Source organism: Macrotis lagotis, chromosome 6, assembly GCF_037893015.1.
Source record: "Macrotis lagotis isolate mMagLag1 chromosome 6, bilby.v1.9.chrom.fasta, whole genome shotgun sequence".
NCBI lineage: Eukaryota > Metazoa > Chordata > Mammalia > Peramelemorphia > Peramelidae > Macrotis > Macrotis lagotis.
In genome coordinates, this window is record NC_133663.1 from 216,817,882 (window position 1) to 216,831,558 (window position 13,677).

At 34.2% G+C, this 13,677-nt stretch overlaps 1 pseudogene; it reads left to right on the forward strand.

The window, feature by feature from the left end:
• Window positions 1-3,376: 3,376 nt before the first annotated feature.
• On the forward strand, window positions 3,377-4,360 carry LOC141492338 (translation initiation factor eIF2B subunit delta pseudogene; annotated as a pseudogene).
• The last annotated feature ends 9,317 nt before the right edge of the window (window positions 4,361-13,677 follow it).

Consider the following 13,677-nt stretch of genomic DNA (forward strand, 5'->3'; position numbering starts at 1 on the left):
CAAACTAGTCTAGTGGGGCAGTGGATAGAGCACTGATCCTGGAGTACAGAAGACCTGAGTTAAAATCTAGCCTGAGACACTTGAAATTTGCTAGCTGTGCAATCTGGGTTAAATCACTTAACCCATTGTCTTAAAAAACAAGCAAACAAATAAAATAAACCCAATCTAGTCTTCTGGTTTATATGCCTGGTTCTTGTCCTTCATTATCAAAGAAAACCAAAATGATATCACTATGCTTGACTCAAATTATATTTGGTCCCACTGTGGCTGATCAGGCCAATACAAGTTTGTAATGCTCTACCACAGTTGGGCACAAATAGTCCATGTGGACAACTGGAATGGGTACTATAGAATTGGTACAGAATTGAAGCAGTTCAAAGGAAATGTGACATATACAAGTCACATATATAAGTGACTTATATGTCATGTTTCTTTTGAACTACTTCAATTCTTCCTTCCTCATAGAGTGCAACACCCTTACTGACGAGGGCATGTCATTCTGGATGGTCCTGTGCCATCTCCTTTACTGTATAATGAATTCTAAAGTTTTTCATAGAGACTTTCAGAGTCTCTTGGTATCACTTATTCTAATGCCTCCTCAGGAGTGCTTACCTTGTTTGAATTCTCCATAAAATAGTTTTTTATGACAAACATATATCTGACATTTTAAAAACAAGACCAGTCTATCATAGTTGCACTCTTTGTAATAATGTTGGTATGCTAGGTTGCTTAATTTGAGAAAAAACACAATGTCTGGTAACTTCTTCTGCTAGGTGATCTTCAGAAACTTACTAAGACAATTTAAATGGAAGTGAGTCAGTTTCTTGTCAAGTCACTGGTAGACTGTCCAGCTTTCACATGCATATAGCAATGAGTTCAACACAAAAGCTCTATAAATATTTACTTTGGGAGTCAGTCTAATATGTCTTCTCTCCCACACTTTCTGTTGGAGTCTCCCAAATTCTGAATGAGCTCTTGCAATTTGTGTGTCAACCACATGGTCAATCCTTATCTCCTTGATAATGATATAGACTAGGGAAGTGAACTTTTCCACACTTCCATTTGCTGTAATCAAGCATTAATTTAATTAATAAATTAGATTGAAAAATTCATCATCTTTTATTAAGGAGATAGACTTTCAAAACTTTCTAATTTACAAGAACTGAAGAGAAAATTTGATATTCAAATACAAGACTCTAGAGGTACATAAAAAGGCAAATGAAAGGTGGAAAAGCAAATGCTCATTAAGAACATTAAACTATATACATACCATCAAGGAAAGATAATACTAGCAGCTTGAGAATTGCAGATGTCTTAGGAGACTTAAATGGTTGAATATAGGTGAATAGATTGTAGTTAAAGGATATGGATTTGGTTGGTCCTTGCCCTTAATTACTGAAGATCAAAATCAAATTACAGTGTGTTCAAAGTGGACTGATCAGGCCAATAAAAGTTTGGAATTTTCTTCCACTAGGTAGACCACAAAGAGTCCATGTGAATGCTTGGGATGTATATTTCAAATGTATCAATATCATATTTCCTTTGAGGTACTTTAATTCTGCCTTGCTCATAGAGTGCAACACCCCCACTGATGAGGTCATGGAAAGCTGAGTAATGCCAGCATCCTCCATGCCCTGCACTCAAATCTAAAGTTAATAAGAGATAACTTCAAGGGGTGTCAATATGGCAACATAAAACTTACAGGCTCCCAGAGCTCTTCCCTAGCAAATATAAATGAAGTCTCTACTCTGACATTCAAACAAGAGATCCCACCAAGAGAAAGAGAAGATTAAAAGAAGTTTTCAACTGAAAATTTTATGGAGGATCTTCAGTGAAGTTCTGTTTCTAAGAGGGAAAAGGGAAAGTAAAACCCAGGAGGCAAGAGAGCAGGAACACCATTCAAAGGATTTTAGCCACAATGCAATCAAGGTCCACACAGCTTTACAGAAGCAGAGATCTCCATAGCTATATAGAAAGCCAGAAGGGAGGATCCCAACACCAAATAAAGTCTGAATCCTGAGAACACTGGAAAAAAAGACAGGACTGAATCAGGAACAAAAAATTGCTATGTCAAAATCTGGATATTAAAGGAGGAAAAAACTGTAGAAAGGCAAGGCCTAGACTGGAAAGGCAACATCTTGATCAATGACTGGGATATGATACTCCAGTCGCAGCAAAACAAAAAAAAATTTAATCTCTACTCCCTATACCCCAGGAGCAGAGCTCAAACAACAAAGATAAGCCAAAAAAGGTACAAGAGCCTTTACTATGGAAAACTACATTACAGACAAAAAAATCACTCACAGGTGAAATATCAAAGCAGTCTATAAAATGGAATCAAATACAATTGCTCATTGAAGAGCTTAAAAAGAATTTAAAAACCAAACACAGGAGGAAGAAGAAAAATGGAAAAAAAGAAATGAGAGTCATTCAGGAAGATTATGAAAAATTGACCAAAGAAATCAACTCCATTTAAAGTAAAAATAACCAATTGGAAAAAGAAACAAAAGTTAATTGAAGGATATTACAATGGAAATCTGCACAAATCTATTAGAACAAGGTAACAATATAACCATAGAAAGAATCCACAGAACCCCTGTGGCAGAAAGAGGCACCAGGATAAAAATTCCAAGGTTATAGCCAAATTCCACAATTCTCAGGAGAGAATATTACATGCAGCAAATATTAAAACAAATCAATTACAAAGGAAGCACAATCAGACTCACACAGGACCTATCAGCCTCAACATTAAAGAATAGGAAGAACTGGAAGAACATGCATATATCAGAGAGCAAAGGACCTGGAATTATAACCCAGAATGTACTACACCTCAAAATTCAGCATATATATTGTCAGGGAAAAGATGGATGTTCAATGAAATCGAGGACTTCCAGAATTTCCTGATACAAAGATCACAACTAAACAGAGAATTAAATTGCCAAATACACTAATCAAGAATTTCATAAAAAAGGTAAATGAAATAAGGAAGGAAAAAACAAACAAAACAATCAAATTGTATTCAATACTAAAAGGGAAGATGTAACTCTTCCAATTCTTTAGAAATTTACTTCTCTTAGGATAATTAAAGGGTTGAATATGATGGAAGAGAATCGAGCTGAGTTTAGAGCCAAGCAGGAAACTGAGCGGGCCCTAAAACAGGGATGAAAGGGGGAGTCAGTGGGATCATCTGCTCAGTCCTGTCATAACACAGCTGGAGAAACCAGTGCATGTTCAAGTGGATGAGATCACAACTTTAAGAAGTTTTCTTAAGAAACCAGAGCAGCAACAGGTGCCTTCTCTACAGGATTATGGCTCTAAAGTCAGTCTCTTCTCTCAGCTGCACCCGTACAGTTGATGTATTCCACTAACCCAGTATATGTGCATCCCATCCTCTGTGATCCACCTAGTTGTGGTGTGACTTGGCTTACAGTACTCCCAGGGCCTAATCAGTGGCTCCAGTGCCAGATGCATTGCCCTTCTTCCTGCCTTCCAGCAGGTAATTCAAGACTACACCATACCTCCCAGTGAAGAACTCTCTAGATATCTGGTTAATAAGCTCAAACCTTATATCAGCTTCTTGACTCAGTGTTGACTACTCTCAGCCAGCATATACAATGACATCAAGTTCCTTACAAAAGAGATTACAGCTGTGATTAACACCCAACCAGAAGAGGAGGCAAAGTCATAACTCTGAGCAGCCATGGACCTGTATATGCAAGAGAAGATTGTATTGGCAGTTCAGGCAATCTCCCACTCAGCCTCTGAGAAGATCAGTGATGGAGATGTGATCCTGGTTTATGATTGTTCATCCCTAGTATACTTTATTCTTCAGGAAGCTTGGGCTAGTGGTCGATGGTTTGGAGTGGTAGTGAAGGACAGCTGACCTTGGCTCGAGGGATGGAGTACTCTGCATTGTCTGGTCTGTGCTGGGGTCCCTAACTCCTATCTGATGATTCCTGCAGCTTCTTATGTGCTCCCCAAGGTATCTAAGGTGCTATTAGGGGCTTATGCACTGCTTGCCAATAGTGCTGTGTTGTCTCAGATGGGGACAGGACAGCTAGCGTTGGTGGCTCATGCCTATAATGTACCTGTTTTGGTCTGTTATGAGACCTACAAGTTCTGCAAGCATGTGAAAACTGATGCTTTTGTCTCAAATGAGCTAGATGATCCTGATGACCTGCTGTGTGATGGAGAAGACCATGTGACATTGAATAATTGGCAGAAACCACAATATCTGAGATTGCTGAATCTGGTGTATAATATGACACCTCCAGAATTGCTGGATCTAATGATCACTGAGTTAGGAATGATTCCTTGCAGTTCTGTGCCTGTTGTCTTATGAGTAAAGACTGGTGACTAGTAAGATGTGTAATGTCAGGACTTAATAAATGATATCCTCCCCTCCCCTAAAAAAAAAAAAAAAAAAGAAAAACAAAAGGTCACCAGGTCCAGATAGATTTACAAGTGAATTCTACCAAACATTTAAGGAAAAATTAATTCCTATTCTACTTAAACTATTTTTAAAAATAGGAGGAAAAAGAAGTTCTGACAAATTCCTTTTATGACCCCATGGTGCTGATACATAAACTTGGAAGAACCAAAACAGACAAAGAAAATAAAGATCAATCTCCCCTAATGAATATTGATGAAAACATCTTAAATAAAACTATAGAAATGAGACAATTGGAAGTTATTACTAGGATAATACACCATGATCAAGTAGGATTCATATCAGGTAGGTAGGGTTGGTTCAATATTAGAAAAACATTCAACATAATTGAACATAAAAATAACAAAACCAACAAAAATCATATGGTTATCTCAATGTATGTTGAAAAACCCTTTGATAAACTATAACATTCTTTCTTTAAAATAATAAATAGAATCTATCTAAAAACATCTACAAATAATACGTGTAATGTAAATAAACTCAGAAGATTTCCAATAAAATCGGGGGGGACAAGATTGCCCATTATCACCATTGTTATTCAATAAAGTATTAGAAAAGCTAGTTTTAGTAGTAAAAGAAGAAAAAGAAATTGATGGAATCAGAATTGGTAATGAATAAGTAAAATTTTCACTCTTTGCAGATGATATGTTATACCTAGAGAACCTGAGAAAAATCAACTAAATCCCTTGATAAAACAAATTCAGCAACCGAACAGGATATAAAATAAACCTTCATAAATTGTCAGAAAAACAAAGCCCAAAAGCAAGAGATAGAAAGAGAAATTTCATTTAAAGTATCTATAGACAACATCAAATACTTGGGAATCTACCTCCCAAGAAAAACCCAGAAATTGTATGAATGAAATTATAAAGCCCTTCTCACTCAAATAAAGCCATATCTAAATAACTGGAAAAACATCAAATGCTCATTGTTAGGTCAAATTAATATGATAAAAATGACACTTGTACCCAAAATATATTACTTGTTCAGTGCCATTCTAATCAAACTACCAAATAACTTTTTTTTTTACTGAGCTTTCAAACACTGTAATAAAATTTACTGGAGCAAAAATGGTCAAGAATAGTTAAGGAACTGATAAAAAAACTGTAAAGTATGGTGACCTAGCTCCACCAGATCTAAAATTGTATTATAAAGTGGTAGTCATCAAAACTGTTTGGTAATGGTTAAGAAATAGAGTAATGGATTAGTGGATGAAGATAGGTTCAAAAGAAACCACAGTAAATAACTAGGGCAATTATGGTTTGGCAAACCCAAAGACATTTATTTGACAAAAAAAAATGGGAAAACTGGAGAACAGCATGGCAAAACTTAAGCATAGACCCACATCTCACACACTATACAAAAATAAGATCAAAATGAGGACATGATTTAGACATAAAGGTTTACATCATAGATAAATTAATAGATGAGGTAGTACTCTATCTATCAGATCTATGGAAAGGGGGACAAATTTATGACCGAACAAAAAATAGAGTACATTATAACCCGCAAAATGAATTATTTTGAATTGAATTAAAAAGTTTTTGTACTAACAAAATCAATGATGTCAAAATTAGAAGGAAAGGAGAAAGCTGGGGAACAATCTTCACAAGCAGGAGTTCTGATAAAGGTCTCACTTCTATAATATATAGAGCATTGCATCAAATTTATAAAGTTACAAGTCATTCCCCAATTGGTAAATGGCCAATGGCTATGTATAAATAGACACTTTTCAAATGAGGAAATTAAAGCTATATATAATCATGTGAAAAAAAAGTGTTCCAAATCATTATTTATTAGAGAAATCAAATTAAAACAACTCTGAAGTATCAGCTCATACCTATTATATTGGCTAAGAAGAGAAAAAATAGAAAATGATCAATGTTGAAGAGGTTGTAGGAAGATTGGGACATTAATGCATTGATGGTGAAGTTGTGAAATAATTCAACCATTCAGGAGAACAACATAGAATTAAGTCAAAAGATCAATAAAACTGTTCATTGCCTTTGACCCAGAAATTCCAATTCTAGGTCAATGTCCAGAAGAAATAATAAAAATATGATAAAAGTTCCACATATTCCAAAATATTCATAGTAGCTATTTTTGTAGTGGCAAAGAATTAGAAATTGAGAGAATGCCCATCAGTTGGGGAATGGCTAAACAAATTATGGTACAGGAATACTATGGAATATTATTGTTCTATAAGAAATAATAACTGGTTCCAATTTAGAGAAGCATGGAATGAGTTAACAGGATGTGGGAAAAGAGAGCAGAACCAAGAGAACATTGTGAGATGATTAACCTTGATGGAAGCAGCTCCTCTCAGCAGTTCATCCCTCTTGCAATAGTGTGTGGTGGAAGAACCTCATCCACTGGTACAGGAAGAAACTTTTTAACTCTTCATGTGGGCTTCATTATAATATTAGTGCTTCTATGATCTCTTTTTCTGTGAAGAAAATATTTGGGAGTTTTATGTTTCTTGCTAGTAATTAAGACATTCAATGTTAATATAATGATTTTTCAAATCAGTTGTCAGTATCTGATTTAGTTTAGTTGACAGAAAATGTTGAATTGCTGGTGGTGAATATGGCACCAGAGAGGGTCTCTTCTAGACTCATTTTAAAGTGACATAAGAACAGCAGAGATCCTTTGAATAACAGAGGTGCAAACCGTGTATATACAATTTTATTTTTCAAAACAGAATGGACCATTGACATGGCTGCTGAATTTTTGACTTCCTTCTCACAGTTGATAGAAATGGATCTTGTAGGAACTATTCAAAGTTGAAATGTGAAAGGGCTCATGCAATTTCTCTAAAGAGATAATTTAAATAGTGTAGTAATTCAATCAGACATTTCTTTTTATCAATAGAATTTAGGTTTCAGCAGATTTAAAAGAATTTGAAAATCTAATTGTTTTGAGTCAGATTCAAAAAAGAGACAAGTGGTTTCCAATCTTGGTCAAATAATTGCCCTTCTGGTTTTATTTATTATACTACTTTCTGGTAGTTTTTTAAGGGCTGGAAACTACACTGTTCTACCTTTTTCAGATTGGTTATATAATTTGAATATTCATTGGCATGTCTTTTATTTATCAAACTGAATACAAATTCATGAATTTTACAAAATTAATTCTTTCTAAAAGCAATAGAAAGAAGCTGTAGTCAGTTTTCAACTGAATATAAGGGAGGAGGTGAAATTGTTATCATTGGATTTATATCCAAATGAAATGAGTTGACTCAGAAGAGATCAAATTAACTATTACTAGAAGTCTCCATAGGGGCAGCTAGGTGGTTCAGATTTGAGAGTTAATGGATTTGTGTTAGGAAGACTCTTCCTGATTTCAAATCTGATCTCAGATACTAGTCATGGACCCCATGCAAGTCACTTATCCCTGTTTATCAGAATTTTCCTCATCGGTAGAATGAGCTAGAGAAAGAAATGGCAAAGCACTTGATTATCTTTGCCAAAAATACCACAAATGGATGGTGAAGAGTTAGATATGACTGAAAAGGACTGAACAGCAACAAAAAGGTTAACATATAAGTGCCTGGATAATCATGAAGGGATGTTATAGCAAAAGGGGAATGTCAGTTCATATCATGGTAGTAATAGAATCAATTTCATTCAATTCTACAAATATTTGTGACAGACTATACTAAGTACTGAATCCATAAAGGGAAAAATAAAAAGTATTTCAGTTGTCAGGAGTTTACATTAAACTGGAGCAAAACAACATGTACTTATAAAAGTAAATATATTCAAAACACGTACATATGAAAAATTTTAAAACAAGGATAGTACTGCTAACTTTGAAGAAATTGAAAATGATATTTTAAAGAATGTAGTATTTGAAATTGACCTGGAAGGGAGCTGGTGATTTCAAAAAAAAGAGGAGACCAAGGAGAACAATCTGAGAAATATGATATCTAATATGGGGGATTGAAATTAGATCAGTTAAACTTGAGAATAGATTGTGTAAGATGGAGTATGATGATGTCAATCAGTTAATATCTAGTAAGCACAGACACTGTGCTTGATCAGAGGTCCTTTCTCCTACTGAGATGATATGATTCTACAAATATTTCAGGTAAATAAAATGCTTAAAATTTTAATATTCTTCTCTCATGCTTCTCTATTACAGATTCTGAATGATATTGCCAGTGAATCAAGTTCTTGAAATTTCTACCAAATTTGAGAGTTTTCTAGGATAGACCCCATAACCTATTGTAGCTATTTGCTGAACCTATCATCATATATCTGATTCCTTGTGACCATAAATGGGGCTTTCTTGGTAATAATACTAAAGTGAATTTTCATTTCCTTCTTGATGCAATTTTAGAGATGAGGAAATTGAAATAAATAGGGGCATGTGACTTGCACAGGGTTGTCTACCTACTAAGTATCTAAGGGCAGATTTGAATCTAGTGACCCTATCTAATGAGTCACTTAGCTGCTTTACCTAGTTAATTGTGAGGTGGTTTTTGGTCAGTTTCTTGGTCATCTGATTTTAATTTTTTTTTAAAATCATTAAAAAAACGGAAAAAAGTCTCTATACAGATGTATACAGATATATACGTTTAAAGTACAAGTTTTTGGAGATACAATGATACCAGGATCATAGAAAAGTAAGCTATTTTAAAAACTGCTTAATCTAACCTCCTAATTTTTCAGTTGAAGAACATGAATATAAGAGAAGATAAGTGATTAACCCAAAATTACTCAGGTTGTACAATTGTACAAAAGTACAATTAATTGTACTTTTCACATCACTCTTCTAAAGTTACACCTATCTTGTTAACTAGTTTAGGGGAATATTAATGGCTTCAGCATATAAATATATTCAGAATTCTGGATTCTGTTCCATTTTGTGGAAAAACTTTGATAGACTGGACAACATGAGTTCCTCAAGAAAACAAAAGAATTTTCCTGATTTTCCTCCCCTTGCTTTTTTGATGAGGGTGATTGCTGTTGCTGTTGCTACCACTACTGCTTCTGTTGTTTTGTCCATTTTTCTTGAAGAAGACAAGGATATCAGGGATGTATTTCTATGGCATGTAAGTGATTTGTATTTCAGTACAGGAAGTATATATTAAGTTAGCAATCTCACTTTTTTCTCATATGTCTTCTGGGTCTAGTGACCAGATATGGATCAGCTCAACTAGAAATAATCCTGGATGCAGTAGGAGACCTTGACACTTTTGAACTAAGATTTTTTAACTTGCTAAATTACAACCAAAGACATAGAAACCTATATTCTTTCTCATGAGTTGTATGAGAAAACAAAAAGAAAAGAAATATTCATAGAATTGGATTAAATAGAAAAAAAAACTTAAGAGTAGGAAACTGGGTAAAGGTGAGATTAGATGAAGTAAAGTAGCCAAAAAAAAAGAAAAAAGAAAAGATAAGATTTGAATTTTTGGGATTTTTAGTTTTATTCTGATATTCTCATCACTAAAATGTCCTTTGCAATATTGTGTACAGCATGGAAAGAAAAATAGAGCAAGATAGTATAACAGTTGGTTTCAGACAAGGATTTTTCCAGGATTTCTAGATAAATGTAATTGAAGCAAGTAAACTTAGAATAGTCTCACAAAGGAATATAGACATAATACCATAGTAGTGTATGACAAAATGTAAGGGGGATTGGAAAATTAGATAAAGGAACAATGAAATCAGCTAAAGAACTAATAGTTTGCATGTGATGATAGGGAGAGACTTAGGTAAAGTATGAGGGAAGACACATAATTTCAACGGATCATTGAGATAGAAAGTCTACAGGTGATAATATTGGGGAGGTAAAAAAAGATATGCTACATAAATAGAATTCCACATCCACCTTCCCCCAAAAGAAAAATGGAAATGATCTTGCTGTTGTTCCATTGTAAGCAACTTTGTGATTCTGTGGACACCAATACTGTCTGTGGAGTTTTCTTGACAAAGATGCTGGAGCAGTTTATCATTTCCTTCTTCATTGGATTAGGGCAAATAGAGGTTAAATTACTTGTGCAGGGTCAGATAGGTAGTAAGTTATCACTCTCAATAGCTCTTGTGTGGGTCTGATATTTAATATTGAGAGCCAGGGTGAAAAGAAATGTCCCACGAACACCTAGATTCCAAGAAAGCATCAAAACCTAAGGTTGTGAAACAATCTCTCTTAACTTTATTCTTGAATACTCAGACTTTTATAACAAAAACTATCTCAGACATGACAGGTCAGACAAAACTCCACTGCATAGCTTCTTGGGTTAAATTTACAATATCCTTCAGAGTCTGTAAACTTGCTTATCAGAAGACTTCCCAAACATCTCTGGTGCCACAGATGTTTTAGGTCAGGGTTTACTGGTGAGTTAACAAATCCATTTAATGAGCAAGAATACATACATGTTGCTGTTGACAAAGCTCATTAAAGACATGCGTATATCACTCTTAGGGGTTGTTCCTCAACAGCTCCCCCTTCTCAGATATGCTGAAGCTTTAGGAGGTGTATTTGGGTGCCCAAGTTTTATCCTAGAGAAAAAGACTTTGGAGACAAATGGAAATAAAATATCATACCAATAACAATGTAAAAATAACAGGCAGCATACTTATTAATAAGTCCATAAAATGGAAAGGATGAAACCCATTAACATAATTAAACAAAGTATCAATATCTGAGTCCATTTTCATTCTAGTTCCCAATGCAATACAATTAACAATTTTATGCAACTGATTCATGTCCAAAGTTACAGAATCATTATACCATATTCCATTCAAATAATTCTTATATAATCCCAAGGATTAAGTGAAATATTATATTTTAAGGGAGTAACAAATAGCAGAAAATCTATAATCACATTGCAATTGTAGACTTGTCTCTATGGCATCCACATGATTCCCTATGTTCATTACAGAGGTTTGTAAAGCATTAATCAAATGATAAAGATCTTCATTAATTCTCTCCTGAACTTTTAACGCCCCAGTAACATTTTCTGATAATTCTTGAATATATTTTGCTTTTATTTTTTCTCTTATTAATCACTTGTATGGATATAGTTGTAGAAGTGGCAGCTGCAGTAGCTATTATAATTCCTAATAATTCAAACACAATGCAGCTAACACATCTCTTTTGGCTAATTCTCTTTAATACCTTTTATAAGAACTCATCAGCAGGAGACATATACCAGACTTCTAACTTACTGGGTACAATAACAAATTTTGATTGTCTTATCATGAAAACAATATCATTGTCCATCACTTCTTTACTTTCACAAGCTCAAATAGCACAATTGTAACAGTAAACATTACACCTCTCTTTTACTCTAGCAATACTGACATTTTTGAAAGTTCCTATGATGAAAGCAATATCTGGGTATATAATTAGTTTAATATAGCCTGCAATATCCTCTACCAGGAAAATTCCACAATTGTAGTAAAATAGAATGATCATAAATTCTTCTATTTGGGGCATGACAGGCAACCCAAAGTGGATAATGTTCATGTTTAAAAGTCTAAGCATATAAATTTAAACAAGGAGGTTCTGTAGAAAATATTTTTCTACCTTCAGTACGTAATACAAATGGAATTCCTGATATTTCTAAGTTCCTAAATAGTCCCATTCTATAAATATTAGGATGAGCTGAATGATTAGTTTTACTTAATTTAATACATGGTTCAACAGTACATGTTTTGCAAAAACATATAGTTTTCTTATGATTTAAACAAGAAAAACTATGCCTAACTTCTCTTCTCAGCATCTCTTCCTTAATATAACTATTAAGAACTTTATTATATCCTATTCATATGGAGAAATAAAAAGTCAGGAATCTCCAGCAATTTAATGAAAAAAGTGCAAAAGAAGGTGACTTAGCCCTACCAGATCCAAACGTATATTATAAAGCATCAGTCATCAAAACTGTCTGGTATTGGCTAAGAAATACAGTGATAGGGGCGGCTAGGTGGTGCTGTAGATAAAAGCACCAGCCCTGGAGTCAGGAGTACCTGGGTTCAAATCCGGTCTCAGGGTCTCAGACACTTAATAAGTACCTAGCTGTGTGGCCTTGGGCAAGCCACTTAACCCCATTTGCCTTGCAAAAAAAAACCTAAAAAAGAAATACAGTGATGGATCAATGGAATAGACTAGATGCAATAGCAGGAATTGATTATAGTAATCAGCTGTTTAATAAATAAAAAGAGTCAAGCTATTAGGATAAAAACTTTCTCTTTGATAAAAATTGCTGGGAATATTGGAACTTACTATGGAAGAAACTTTGATTAGACCAACAACTCACACCCTATTCCAAAATAAGGTCAAAATGGATACAGGAACTAGACATAAAAAAATTATTATAAGCAACTAGGAGATCAAGGAATATTTTACCTGTCAGATCTATGGAAAAGGAATCAGTTTATGACCAAGGAAGAGATGGAGATCACCATTAAAAGCAAACAAGATAATTTTGATTACACTAAATTAAAAAAAGCTTTTGCAATGACAAGATCACTGTAACTAAGATTAAAAGAAATGTAGTAAATTGGGAAACAATTTTTACAACTAGTATTTCTGACAAAGGACTCATTTCAAAAATATACAGAGAACTAAGTCAAATTTTTAAAAAGACAAGCCATTCCCCAATTGATAAATGGTCAAATGATATGCAAAGGTAATTTATAGATGAGGAAATCAAAACAATCCATAAAAATTCAGTTTTCCGTATTAAGTAATCTCCTGGTATAAGAGGAGTTTTGCTATCATAGTCCAATCTTCTGGGGCTAATATTTGTCTGGCTAATATTTCTATCGTAGTTAAAACATATGGACTAGTATTTGCCATTCATGCTGGTTGTTGAATTTAATTCATTAAATGTTTTAAAATTTAGGTAATCATAATCTCTCAAAACATTCCCTGGATTCTTTGGATCAGGTCTCTCCAATATGAGAAAGGAGAACAATAACTCTTTCATGTCCCATATGGAATCTCCTCTCCTTTATCTATTGTTTTTTGAGAAGCCATTTGAACAACATTCATATGCCTCTTATCTTTGTTAATGTTTTCTCCTTTCGACCATAAAGGAGCAGAAGGTGCTTCATTAAAGTTAGAAAGAGGTAGTGCTGGAGGTAAAGAACACCATTCTTCTTCCTCCTTTTCTTTTTTACTCTTACCGTCCTGCTGAATAGTTTGAACATCTATATCAACTTTTAATATACTCTGAGACAAGGGAACATCTCCAGGTGGAGTTTTACAGATTT